At 35.9% G+C, this 14,621-nt stretch overlaps 1 pseudogene; it reads left to right on the forward strand.

Annotated features, from left to right (window-relative positions):
* The first annotated feature begins 8,324 nt into the window (after window positions 1-8,324).
* On the forward strand, window positions 8,325-8,432 carry LOC118835136 (annotated as a pseudogene).
* Window positions 8,433-14,621: the final 6,189 nt, after the last annotated feature.

Raw genomic sequence — 14,621 nt, forward strand, 5'->3', positions numbered from 1 at the left:
TTAATAATCTAGTTTGAAGATACTTGTAGGAGAGTGAAAAGAGACCACCAAATGACTTCCCAAGGAGCTCATGTGTTAACATATATGTATGTATATGCACATATACATGCATACTTTTACACACTCATATGTGTACACACATATACTATGTATGTATTTATGTGTCTGTGTATATAGAAGGTAGAAGCCAAGACTGATAAAAGATGAGAAATACAAGTTGATAAGATGATCTTATAAGAATAATGTCAAAAGTGCTAAAGCTTATAATTAATTAAGTAGTTAAAAAGGATTATGTCAAAAGCAGGATCTTAAGCCATATTGAAGACAAGGGATAGAATTGCTATTCAGAGTTAATAGAATTATGAAAAAAGATGTAATGAAGGCAGAGTTATAAAAAGCTTTCTTACATTTGGAATCAAAAGGGAGTCATGAAGTATCTTATTCTTATTAAGCTCTCAGAGAACTAAACTCTCTATTATTGGGTTATCAACCTTATGCTACTTAGACATTTCAATTGCACCCTCAGGTAAAAGACATCACATAGAAGCATAAAGACCAGGTTGACCACAAGTGTTTATGATAAATGTTATAAATGTCAAATATGTTCTTTAACAGAACTCTATAAAATATACAATAAAGTGAGAAGAAGCAAGAGCATGTTAGGAATACCAATCACTGGTAGCTGGTTTGCTTTTCTCAGGGCTTCTGTTACTGGAAGAGAGCATCTGTGATAGAAAAATACACATACACTGTTCTCCTTGTCCAATTTGAAGTTATCTCATATTGTAATGAAGAAAGCAATTGCAAATTTTGGCAGACACCAGGCAATTGTACTCCTGCCATGAGGCAGCTATTACCTCTTCTTTCTCTTCTTGCTTGTCAAAATTCCATCCTCTTATCTGAGAACTGATCTTTAATGTTTCTTCTCTTCCCAAGAATCCTAGAATCTTTGTGGCCAGCCATCTCCTTGTAAGAGATTATTACACAGAAAATGGAAAGAAGGCAGAACTACTCAAGTTCTACTTTGATTTAGTGTTCTCTGCCAAGAAGAATGATCTTTAGCCTGGAAATAATGGAACAAAAATATTTCCTAGGGAATGGAAACCCAAGATTAATAAGGAAATGACAAGATAATACATGTATGCCTTTAATGAGTTATATGCTCTCTTTTGAGAAGAACAATTTCACAGGATATTGAAAAATAGCAGATGTAATTATTAAGCCATTTTTTTAAAAAAGATCATTGTGAGGGCCACTAGGTGGCACCATAGATAGAGCACTGGCTCTTGAGTCAGAGGGACCTGAGGTCAAATCCAGCCTCAGACAGTTTGACATCTACTAGCTGTGTGAACCTGCGCAAGTCACTTATCCTTGATTGCCTTGCCAAAAAAAAAAATCATGGAAAGATCATAAGGAATTGGTGAAGTCCTGCAGGACTGGAAAAGGATAGGAATTGAATTGATTTCTAAAATGGGAAGAAAATAGATTCTGCACACCATACATCAGAAAGTTTATCTTTGATTCTTGAAAAAGTTCTAGACTATGTTATTAAAATTTTTGGAAATATCCAGAAAGGCAAGTTAAATATCTTTCTCTGTATGTGTCCCTGTCTGTTTGTCTCTTACGCACACCCACCCACACACACTCATGCATGCACATTTGTCTTGTTAAGAAACAGATCGTCGTTGCCTAAATTAGGATCCCTATTGGACAGAATTATTAAATCAAAAGAATTTTATAGATATAAGCAATCTAACTTAAATCAGAGTTTCTCATGTACTCATCAAGGAAAAGATGGAGAGATCAAAATTAGACGATAGTCTAATTAAAGGGATTTACTTACATTGAATCCCAACACCCACAATGTTTTAAGTAATTCCTTTCAATATGAACTTGGAGAGAAATCTCTAGTGAAGTGTCCTAGATATCTGTCTCTGACCTGTATGAAATATACATTTTACACATGTAATGTATATAACACATGTGTGTATATGTATGCATGTTATATGTATATATGTATGTGTATAAAATCCATGGTTAAGGATGAAGTTCTAGATAGTATGTTTACAAAGCTTTCAGGTGTCATAGTGTGGGAAGAATAGCTAACACTCTGGGAGAAAGAACAATGATTATTAAAAAAATCTCAACAGGCTAAAATATAAAATCAGTCTAAAAAAGTAAATGGCATTAATGAATCAATTTTATATATACAATATAAGGAGGCATATGTACCCCCCAAACTAATAAATTCTAATGTTCTAATGAAATACAATTTCAATTTGTCCAGTGCAGTGACAAGATAGTAAAAAAAAATCTAATAGAATAATTAAGACAAAAATAGATGGAGATGATAGTTTCACTCTACCCTCTCCTGACCATAGTTCATCTGAAGTCTTATGGTTTGAGTCCATGCAAAAAGAAGATTGGTTGAATTAATTAAGATTGTTTAGCATAAAAAGAATAGACTTAATGAAGGGGCATGATAACTATCTTCAGGTACTTAAAATGCTGCCAAATCAAAAAGAGACTGGTTCTGCTTAACCACAGAGAGTAGATCTAGGAAAACATATTTATAAGTTGTAAAGATAAAGATTTTTTTTTGTTTAAAAGCAATACTTTTGAAACATTAGGACAATACCAAATCTTAAAGTGATGCCAAAGAAGTCATGGATTCTTTCTCTCTGTTACTATTTAAGTAAGACATGCATTATTTTTTTGCATATCCTAGAGTTTCAGGAATCCATTGCATGGACATTCTTTCCAACTCTGACATCTTGTGATTATGTAGGGCTGGAAAGATAAGTTGAGCCAGTTGATGGAAGGTCTTGAAAGTACCACTAAGAACATCAAGCTTTATTTGAAACTCAAAGGAAAGCCAAATAATGTGTTTTATTAGAAGAGTTGAATGACTTAACTGTACTATATAAAGATTGACCTAGTGTACCAGATATATTGGTGATAGAGGACCAGACTGGAGGCAGGAAGACAATAGAAGGAACAATTGTTATAATTCATGTAAAGGCTATTGAGAGGGTTTCTGGCAACAAGAATATGATTCAAAGAGTCATGAGCCAAAGATAATAACATGACAATAGTTTAATTCTATTGTTTTAAAGAGGTAAATTAAAATATGGAAAACAGATAAATGCAATTGTATTTCTTTAAATTTTTGTTTTATAGTAGATGAGTGAATTAGTAACCCCATTTCTCTGACGTGGGGAAGACACATTATGTTATTAGGCAATTTATATTTTATTACAAAGAATACCAAGATGTGAAGTTTAATTTATCTTATGAAGAATAGAAAAGTGGTAAAAGTATAAAGTAGAATAAATTTCATATAACAGATATTGAACAATTTAACAAATTAAATCAGTTTCTTTAACTGAAAAACTGGGTGGTTTTTTATTTTGTTTTCCCATTTTGTTGCTGAAGACTTTGGAACTTGTAATATTTCATTTAAGGGACAGTTAGGTGGCAGAGTGAGTAGAAAATTGGCCCTGGAGTCAGGACCTGAATTCAATTCTGACCTCAGACACTTGAAAAACTTACTAGCTGTGTGACCTTGGGCAAGTCACTTAACCCCAGTTGCCTTGCCTTCCCTGCCTCCAAAAATAAATTTCATTTAAAATGAGTATGTCTATAAATAAATAGCAAAAATGGATGATGCCATTCAATTCTCATATTCATGTCATGCAAATAAGTTATGAAATAAATAAAAACAGAGATGATTTAGAAATATGTCTCTTCAAAAGAATATTTCATGGCAGTTCAGGGTAGCAGAAGCATTCTCTTCATTTAAGGTCATAAATTTTTGTTTTTAATTTTTTATAAATTTCTTTATTTATTTTTAGTTTACCACACATGGTTCTACATAGTTTTGAGTTCCAGTTTTTCTCCCCTCCCTCCCCACTCCCTCCCCAAGACGGCATGGAGTCTCATATAACTGTCATGTATGACTTTGCATTGAATTGATTTATGCACTAGTCAAGTCGTGGAGAAAAATTTTGACCAATGGAATGAATCATGAGAAAGAAGAAACAGAACCAAAAAAAAAAAACCCAAAAACAAAAACAAAAGAGAAGCAGAAAAGGCGAGCATGTAGTGTGCCTCAGTCTGTATTCAAACTTCGCCATTCTTTGTCTCGATGAAGATAGCATTCTCCATCTTGAGTCCCCTGGAGTTGTCCTTGCCCCTTATGCTGCTGAGAAAAGCGCAGTATGTCAGGGTTGGTCCTCACGGAATCCACATATCTGTGGCTGTGCACAACGTTCTCCTGGCTCTGCTCCGCTCACTCAGCATTATGTCGTGTAGGTTTTTCCAGGTTGTTATGAAGTCTGCATCATCCCCATTTCTTATGGCACAATAGTATTCCATTACCTTCATATACCACAGCTTGTTCAGCCATTCCCCAATTGATGGGCATCCCTTTGCTTTCCAATTCTTGGCTATCACAAAGAGAGCTGCTATAAATATTCTTGTACATATGGGTCCTTTTCCCACTTGCGTGGTTTCTTTGGGATACAACCCTAGAAGTGGTATTGCTGGGTCAAAGGGTATGAACATTTCTATAGCGGAGCCAAGATGGCCGCATGAAGGCAGCATCTTACCAGAGCTCTCTCACAAGGTCTGTCAGATTCCCATAAAAAAGTGAATTTGAGCAGATTTGAGAGTGTCAGAAACCGCGAGCAGTGTGCGTGGGGCAAATTTCTGAGCCGGGAGAGTCTGAAAGGCTGGAGGAACGAACCTGCAGGCTCGGAGAGTGCTTGGTGCGGAGCTGCTCCAGACCAAGGCGGAATCGGCCGGCTGGGAAATCCACGTGGGAGACGGGCTGGGAGAAAGCTGGGCGCCCGAAACGGCAGAGATCCCCAGGCCTCTCAACACAGGACGGCAGTCTGTTGGAGCGACAAGAGGCAGCGCAACACCACCAGCCATGAAAACACCCAGTCCTGACGTTTGCCAAACCCAGGAACTCGGCTTCTTGAGCTTCCGGAAGACTCAATGGCCAGGTAAAAGGCTCCAATCCCTCCCCCCCTCACCCAGAGAATTCCTTGGGAAAAAAAAAAAGAGAACTGAAACAGAGGAGAGAGTAACGGGGCCTCACAGGACAAATACTAGAAGCTCATTAGTCCCAGAGGGGAAGAGTCAGCAGGGGGCCACGCCAGGAGCCCAGACTTAATCTTGCTCCCCCAGGGGAAGCGCCAGTCATCAGCTCAAACAAAAAACAGCTGAGACCATTGCTGAAAAGCAAGTGCTGAAGAGCACCCACAGGAAGTGAGACGCCAGGGAGCCAGACCCCTCCCCCACACCTCAGGAAACTGAAGGTTATAATTCTAGACTCACAACCCCCAGAATAAGAAAGCTGGGACAGAAAGTCCTGAGGCCCACAGATAGAAATTCGTTGTAATTCCAGGAAAAAGGAAAACAACAAACATGAAGAAGAATACAAAAAAACCGAGGACAATAGATTCTTTTTATGGAGACAGGCAGGATCAAAATATCGATATGGAGGGGGATGGCAATGACACGGTAGATACATCAGATACCTCAAAAGCTAATATGAACTGGTCTCCAGCCCAAAAAGCACTGCTGGAAGAGCTAAAGGAGGATTTTAAAAACCAAATTAGGGAGCTAAAAGAAAATATGGAAAAAAGGGAGAAAAAATCCACTGATGAAATCAAGTCCCTAAAGAATAAGATTGGCGAAATGGCTACGGAGATTCAGAATCTAGAGAGAGAAAAGGACACCCTGAGAGGTGAAATCAACCAATTGAAAATGGAGGCTCAAAAGCAAAATGTAAACACTAACTCATTTAAAATTAGACTTGAGCAAGTGGAAGCTAATGAATCTATGAGGCATCAAGAAGTAATAAAACAAAACATAAAGAATGAAAAAATAGAAAAAAATGTGAAATATCTGATTGGCAAAACAACTGACCTGGAAAATAGATCCAGGAGAGACAATTTGAGAGTTATTGGTCTACCGGAAATCCACGATGAAAAAAGGAGCCTTGACAGTATCTTCGAAGAAATTATCAAAGACAACTGCCCAGAGGTCCTAGAACCAGGGGGCAAAATAGTCATTGAAAGAATTCACTGATCACCCCCTGAAAGAGACCCCAAACTGAAAACACCAAGAAATATTATAGCCAAATTTCAGAGCTATAAACTCAAGGAGAAAATACTACAAGCAGCCAAAAAGAAGCAATTCAAATATCGTGGAAGTACAGTCAGGATCACGCAGGATCTCTCAGCTTCCACATTAAAAGACAGGAGAAATTGGAATATGATATTCCAAAGGGCAAAGGATCTGGGACTACAACCAAGGATCAACTACCCAGCAAAACTAAGCATAATTTTCCATGCAAGGCGATGGACATTCAATGAAATAAGGGAATTCCAGACCTTCCTGATGAAAAGGCCAGAACTCAATGGAAAATTTGATCTCCAAATACAAAACTCAAGAGAGACATAAAAAGGTAACCGGGGGAAAAACCCCACAAACCTCATTAACCAATAAGCTTAGGTTGTTTACATCTTTATGTGGGATTATATCATCTTATGCATGTTTTTTATGTGTGTATATATATATATATACATATATATATATATACACATATATATATATATATATACATATACATATACATATACATATACATATACATATACATATATAAGTCACTCTTGTGAATGGTACAACTATTATGAGAAATGAAAGGGATATACATAGGTTGTGAATGCCTGTATAAATTAACTAATGTAAAGATATAAAATATAAATAAGAGATATAAAAGGAGGGCTATGAGGGAAGTGGTAAGGAGGTAGTAGAAAAGGGTAAATTACACCAAAGGAAGTGGCAAAAAAACATATTATAGTAGAGGGCAAGAAGGGAAGGAGAAGAGCAGTATTTGAGCTTTACTGTCATCTGATCTAGTTCAAGAAGGGAATAACATACTCTGATAAGTTTAGAAATCTAACTTGTCCTACGGGAAGTGGGAGAGTAAGGGGGGAAAAGGGAGGGGGGTGGGCAGAAGGAAGAGGAGAAGTAGCAAGTGGGTAACGGTAAGATAAGGGAGGGGAATAAAGAGGGAGGGTTAACTGAGGAAAGCGGCGGTCAAAAGCAAAACTTTGTTGGGGAGGAGAAGGGGAAAGGGAGAAATAAAAGCATAAACAGGGGGAAATAGGATGGAGAAAAAGACACAGATAGAAATCATAACCCTGAACGTGCAGGGGATGAACATTCTCACAAAACGGAAGCAGATAGCAGAATGGATTAAAAACCATAATCCTACAATATGCTGTTTACAAGAAACACATCTGAAACAGGGGGATACACATAGGGTTAAGGTAAAAGGCTGGAGTAAAATATATTGTGCCTCAGCTAAAGTAAAAAAAGCAGGTGTAGCAATCCTAATCTCAGACAAAGCAAAAGTAAAGATAGATCTAATTAAAAGAGATAAGGAAGGGCATTATATCCTGCTAAAAGGCACCATAAACAATGAAGCAATATCATTGCTTAACATATATGCACCAAGTGGTAAGGCATACAAATTCTTAGAGGAGAGGTTAAGGGATTTACAAGAAGAAATAGACAGCAAAACTATAATATTGGGAGACCTCAACCTCCCCCTTTCTGAACTTGATAAATCTAACCTCAAAATAAATAAGAAAAAAGTGAAGGAGGTAAACAGAATTTTAGAAAAGGCACATATGATAGACCTCTGGAGTAAGCTGAATGGGGATAAAAAGGAATATACTTTCTTCTCAAAAGTACATGGCACATACTCAAAAATTGACCATCTACTAGGGCATAAAAACCTCACAATCCAGTGCAGAAAAGCAGAAGTAGTCAATGCATCCTTTTCAGATCATGATGCAATAAGAATCATTTTTAATAAAGTACCATGGAAAAATAAGCTAAAAACTAATTGGAAACTAAATAATTTAATTCTAAAGAGTGAGTGGGCCAAAGAACAAATCAGAAAAACAATTAATAATTTCATTCAAGAGAATGACAATAATGAAACAACATACCAAAACTTATGGGATGCAGCAAAAGCAGTTCTTAGGGGAAGTTTTATATCTCTAAGGTCATAAATTTTATTAGAATATTTGTTAGTTTCTATCAACTTAGGTAAAATAGCACAGATCCACTGACACCATATCTAGAAGAAATTAGTTTAGGCTTAAATAAAATTAGGTTCTATGCAATAATTAATTTAAAGATTACCAAGCCCCACATATCCCAAAAACAATCCCTAACATCTTCAAAGAAAAAAATCCTGCTCATTATCTATCACCCCTTTGAAAATGCCAAAAAACATTCTCTGGTTTCTCTTCAGATCATATAAATCTTTTGCCTTTTACTAAAGATTTCTGTAAAGAGGAACAACTATGAGTTTTTCAAAATTGAGCATAATTTTTCAGGCAAGGTGATGGACAATCAATGAAATAAGGGAATTCTCGACCTTCCTGTTGAAAAGGCCTGAACTCAATGGAAAATTTTATCTTTAAATACAAAACCCAAGAGAGACATAAAAAGGTGAACAGGGGGAATAACCCCACAAACCTTATTAATCAGTAAGGGCAAATTATTTACACCTTTATGTAGGATTATATCATCTTGTGTATGATATATATATATATATATATATATATATATATATATATATATATACACATATACATATATATGTAAATCTTGAGAATAGTACAATTTAAAGGGATACACATAGACTGTGGATGTCTGTATAAAATAACTGATATAAGGATAAAAACATAATTAAGAGATGTAAAGGGAGGGTTCTGGGGGAAGAGGTAAGAAGGTAGTAAAAAAGGGTAAATTACATCAAATGAAGAGGCACAAAAACACACTATAGTACAGGGAAAGAAGGGAGGGAGAAGAGCAGTATTTGAGCTTTACTGTCATTGTATTTGGTTCAAGAAGGGAATAACATACCCTGATAAATAAAGAAATCAAACTTGTCCTACAGGCAGTAGGAGGGGAAAGGGGAAAAAAGGGAGGGGGTGGTCAGAAGGGAGGGAAGAAGTAGCAAGTGGAAAATGGTAAGATAAGGGAGGAGAATAAAGAGGGAGGGTAAACTGAGGAAGGCAGCAAACAAAAGCAAAACTTTGTTGAGAAGTGGAGGGGCAAAGGGAGAAATAAAAGCATAAACAGGGAGCAAATAGGATGGAGAAAAAGACACAGATAGTAAACATAACTATGAATGTGAATGGGATGAACTCTCCCATAAAACAGAAGCAGATAGCAGAATGAATTAAAAACCATAATCCTACAATGTGCTGTTTACAAGAAACACATTTGAAACAGGGGTAATACACATAGGGTAAAGGCAAAAGGCTGGAGTAAAATATATTGTGCTTCAGCTAAAGTAAAAAAAAAAAAAATGCAGGGGTAGCAATCCTAATCTCAGACAAAGCAAAAATAAAGATAGATCTAATTAAAAGAGATAAGGAAGGACACTATATCCTGCTAAAAGGCACCATAAACTATGAAGCAATATCATTGTTCAACATATATGCACCGAGTGGTATGGCATGCAAATTCTTAGAGGAGAAGTTAAGGGATTTGCAGGAAGAAATAGACAGCAAAACTATAATAATGGGAGACCTCAACCTTCCCCTCTCTGAACTTGATAAATCTAACCTCCAAATAAAGAAGAAAGAATTTAAGGAGGTGAACAGAATTTTAGAAAAGGCAGATATGGTAGACCTCTGGAGAAAACTGAATGGGGATTGTTGCAACAATTGGGCTAGCAGCTGCCATGGGTGTGTAAAACCAACAACAACCAGCTCACAGAATGCTGCAAGCCCAGGTTCCTTTGAACTGCTTTACTAAGGAAAGCAACGTTATGGGGTTAACAATCTCAACTTAATCCAGTATACAAATATCATTCACTTAGTTCAGGGGGAAAAAACCAGCACCGTAAACTTCAGAGGAAATACAAACAAATTACAAACATCAAAAGACAGACCTTGTCTGATTCAAATCTCAATGCATAGTTACCAGTGTTTAACAAAGTCAGAACATCTGGGTTTACAAACTGGAGGGCTCTTAAGTACAGCTGCCCAGAGTCTCCACATCAGCACACCACCAAGAGTAAGAGCCCTAAGCAAATAGCTCTGCCTTCTCTTTTTATCAACTCTTCAGCCTTCATCAAATATCATCTGAGTGACCAGAAGTTAAGCTCTTACTATTGGCCCTGGTCTTAGCACCTCCTTTCATTGGTCCCACCTGGAGCCCCACCTTTGTTACCAATTCACACCCACATAGGCTTAACAACTAATAGATAGGGGTTTGGGCCTGGGGTAGTAAGACTCAATCCAAGACACTAAATTAATCAAAGGAAACAAAGACCAAACTCTTCAAGGGCACTTGGTTGAATAAGTGCTAAGAGCCCACCTTGATCCCCAATACAGGGATAAAAACGAATATACTTTTTCTCTGTGGCACATGACACACACTCAAAAATTGACCACGTGCAAGGGCATAAAAACCTCATAATCCAGTGCAAAAAGGCAAAATTAGTCAAAGCACCCTTTTCAGATCATGATGCAATAAAAATTATTTGTAATAAAGAACCATGGAAAAATAAGCAAAAAATTAATTGGAAACTAAATAATCTAATTCTAAAGAATGAGTGGGCCAAAGAACAAATCAGAGAAATAATTAATAACTTCCTTCAAGAGAATGACAATAATGAGCCAACATACCAAAACTTATGGGATGCAGCAAAAGCAGTTCTCAGGGCAAGTTTTATATCTCTAAATGCTTACATGAATAAAATAGAGAAAAAGGAGATCAATGAATTGGGCATGCAACTGAAAAAGGCAGAAAAAGAAGAAATTGAAAATCCCCAATTAAATACCAAATTAGTAATACTGAAAATCAAGGGAGAGATTAATAAAATTGAAATTAAGAAAACTATTGAATTAATAAATAAAACCAAGAGCTGATTTTGTGATTAAAAAAAAAAACAGTAAAATTGATCAACCGTTGGTCAATTTGATTTAAAAAAAAAGAAAGAAGAAAATCAAATTACCAGTATCAAAAAATGAAAAGGATGAATTCACCTCTAAAGAAGAGGAAATCAAAACAATAATTAGGAATTATTTTGCCCAACTGTATGCCCATGAATTTCATAACCTTAGGGATATAGATGAATATCTACAAAAATATAAACTGCCTGGGTTAAAACAAGAGGAAGTAAAATTCCTAAATAACCGCATCTCAGAAAAAGAAATTGATCAAGCCATCAGTGAACTCCCTAGGAAAAAAATGTCCAGGGCCAGAGGGTATTACATGTGACTTTTATCAAACATTTAAAGAACAATTAATTCCTATACTTTATAGAATATTTGGGAAAAATAGGTGAAGAAGAAGTCCTACAAAATTCTTTTCATGACACAAATATGGTACTAATACCCAAACCAGGAAGAGTCAAAACGAAGAAAAAAAATTATAGACCAATTTCCCTAATGAATATTGATGCAAAAATTCTACACAAAATATAAGCAAAAAGACTGTAGCAACTTATCATGAGATTTATCCCAGGAATGCAAAACTGGTTCAATATCAAGAAAACTATCAGCATAATTGATCATATCAACAACAAAGCTAGCAGAAAACATGATTATCTCAATGAAAGCAATGTTAAGGGGTTAACAAATTCAACACCCATTCGTATTAAAAACACTAGAAAGCATAGGAATAAACGGGGCCTTCCTTAAAATTATTAATATCAATTACATCAAACCATCAACAAGCATTATTTGTAATGGGGATAAGCTAGATGCATTCCCAGTAAGATCAGGGGTGAAACAAGGATGTCCACTATCACCCCTACTATTCAATTTGGTCCTAGAAATTTCAGCTGTAGCAATAAGAGAAGAAAAAGAAATTGAAGGAATTAGAATAGGCAGAGAAGAAACTAAATTATCACTTTTTGCAGATGATATGATGATTTACTTAGAGAATCCTAGAGAATCAAGTAAGAAACTACTTGAAATAATAAACAACTTTAGCAAAGTTTCAGGATATATAATAAACCCACATAAATCCTCGGCATTCCTGTATATTGCTAACAAAGCCCAAAGCAAGAAATAGAAAGAGAAATTCCATTCAAAGTTACTGTAGACACTATAAAATATTTGGGAGTCTATCTGCAAAGACAGACCCTGGGCCTAGATGAACATAATTATGAAACACTTTTCACACGAATAAATAAATGGGAAAATATCAGTTGCTTATGTTTAGGCTGAGGTAATATAAAGAAAAATGATAATTTTTCCTAAATTAATTTATCTATTCAGTGTCATACCAAAAACCTATTTTACAGAGCTGGATAAAATAATAACAAAATTCATCTGGAAAAGCAAGAGGTCTAGAATATCTAGGGAATTAATGAAAAGAAATGCTAGGGATGGTGGCCTAGCCATACATAACTGTATTATAAAGCACCAGTCATCAAAACTACCTGGAACTGGCTAAGATACAGAGTCATGGATCAGTGCAATAGGATAGGTACACAAGATGCAGTGGTCAACAACTATAGCAATCTTCTCTTTGATAAACCCAAAGAATCCAGCTTCTGGGCTAATTCACCATTTCACAAAAACTGCTGGGAAAATTGGAAAATGGTAGGGCAGAAACTGGGAATAGACCAATATCTTACACCATATACCAAAATAAAGTCAAAATGGGTTCATAATTTAGGAATAAAGGCTGATACTGTAAGCAATTTGAGAGAGCAAGGAATAGTTTACCTATCAGATTTATGTAAAAGAAAAGAATTCATGATACAGCAAGAGATAGAGAGCATTACAAAATGCAAAATAGATAATTTTGATTATGTCAAATTGAAATATTTTTGTATAAAAAAAGCCAATGCAACAAAGATTGGGAGGGAAGCAGAAAATTGGGAGAAAATCTTTACAACTAGTGTCTCTGATAAAAGCCTTATCTCTAAAATATGCAGGGAACTGAGACAAATTTATAGGAATACAAGACATTCCCCAATTGAGAAATGGTCAAAGGATATGAACACACAGTTTTTAGAGGAAGAAATTAAAGCTATCTATAGGCATATGAAAAAATGCTCGAAATCACTACTGACTAGAGAAATGCAAATCAAAACAACTCTTAGGTACCACATCTCTCCTGTCAGATTGGCTAAAATGACAAAAAAGGAAAATGATAAATGCTGTAGAGGATGTGGGAAAATTGGAACACTCTTACATTGTTGGTGGAGTTGTGAACTGATCCAGCCATTGTGGAGAGCAATTTGGAACTATGCCCAAAGGGCTATAAAAATGTTCATACCTTTTGACCCAGAAATACCACATGTAGGTTTGTATCTCAAAGAGATCACACAAGTGCAAAAAGGACCCATATGTAAAAAAATATTTATAATGGTTCTTTTTTTAGTAGCAAATAACTGGAAATCAAGGGGATGCCCATCAATTGGGGAATGGCTGAACAAGTTGTGGTATATGACAGTAATGGAATACTATTGTGCTATAAGAAATGGGGATGATATGGACTTCATAATCACCTGGAAAAACCTTCATGATATAATGTGGACCAAGTGTAGCAGAACCAGGAGAACATTATATACAACCACAGATATATGGATTCTGTGATGACTAACCCTGATAGACTTTGCTCTTCTCAGTAATACAAGGTGCACAGACAACTCCAAAGGACTCATGATGGAGAGAGCTATCTACATCCAGAGAAAGAAGTATGCATTCTGAATGCAGATTGAGGCCTACTTCATGCTCACCTTTTTTTTAACTTTTTTTTTTTTTTTTTTCCCTTTTGTTTTTTTTTTTTTTAATTTTTTTTTGGTTTTGTTTCTTCTTTCTCATGATTCATTCCATTGGTCATAATTCCTCTTTACAACTTGACTATTGTATAAATAAGTTTAATGTGAAGTTATACATAGAAGATATATTAGATTCCAGGAGGCCTTGTACAGGTTGGTCGGTGAGGGGAGGAAGAAAATCTGGAACCCAAAATTTTGTGGAATTGAGTGTTGTAAACTAAAAAGAAAAAAAATCTCAAAAAAAGAAAAGAAAATGCCAAGAACCATCTCAGGGGATTGAGCTATTGCAGTTTTTTTTTTTCCACTGCTTTTCCAAATAGGGGAAAAAACAATAATAATATGTTTTCTTGAGGACCCAGGATAGCGTTAAAAACTTAAACTTCTTGGATATGGAGATCAAAGTTGCACCTCAGGCTTCCCTGTTGAGTTGCTTTCAGGGAGGTACCAAGGCATTTCTATTTGTTTCTCATGATTGTGGATGTTTTCTTCAAAGGTGATTATCACACTTCAGCCATATCTACACATTATGTTGTCTAAACCCCCTCTCCCTGCCCCTTTAATTCATGACCAAGGTTTGCATAGTGTGCTAGAAGACTCGCTTGCTTTCTCTTGATATCATGAAGCTACCAGTAGATCATTAGGATGGTCCTTTGTCTTGCCATCACTCTCAGTATATGACAAGCACATCTTGAATTTGATGAGATTAATTATTTTGGGGGGAGGGAGCAGAAACATACATTATTATTATTAAGATATAGAGTCCTAGGGCAGG

Source organism: Trichosurus vulpecula, chromosome 1, assembly GCF_011100635.1.
Source record: "Trichosurus vulpecula isolate mTriVul1 chromosome 1, mTriVul1.pri, whole genome shotgun sequence".
NCBI classification, from domain to species: Eukaryota; Metazoa; Chordata; class Mammalia; order Diprotodontia; family Phalangeridae; genus Trichosurus; species Trichosurus vulpecula.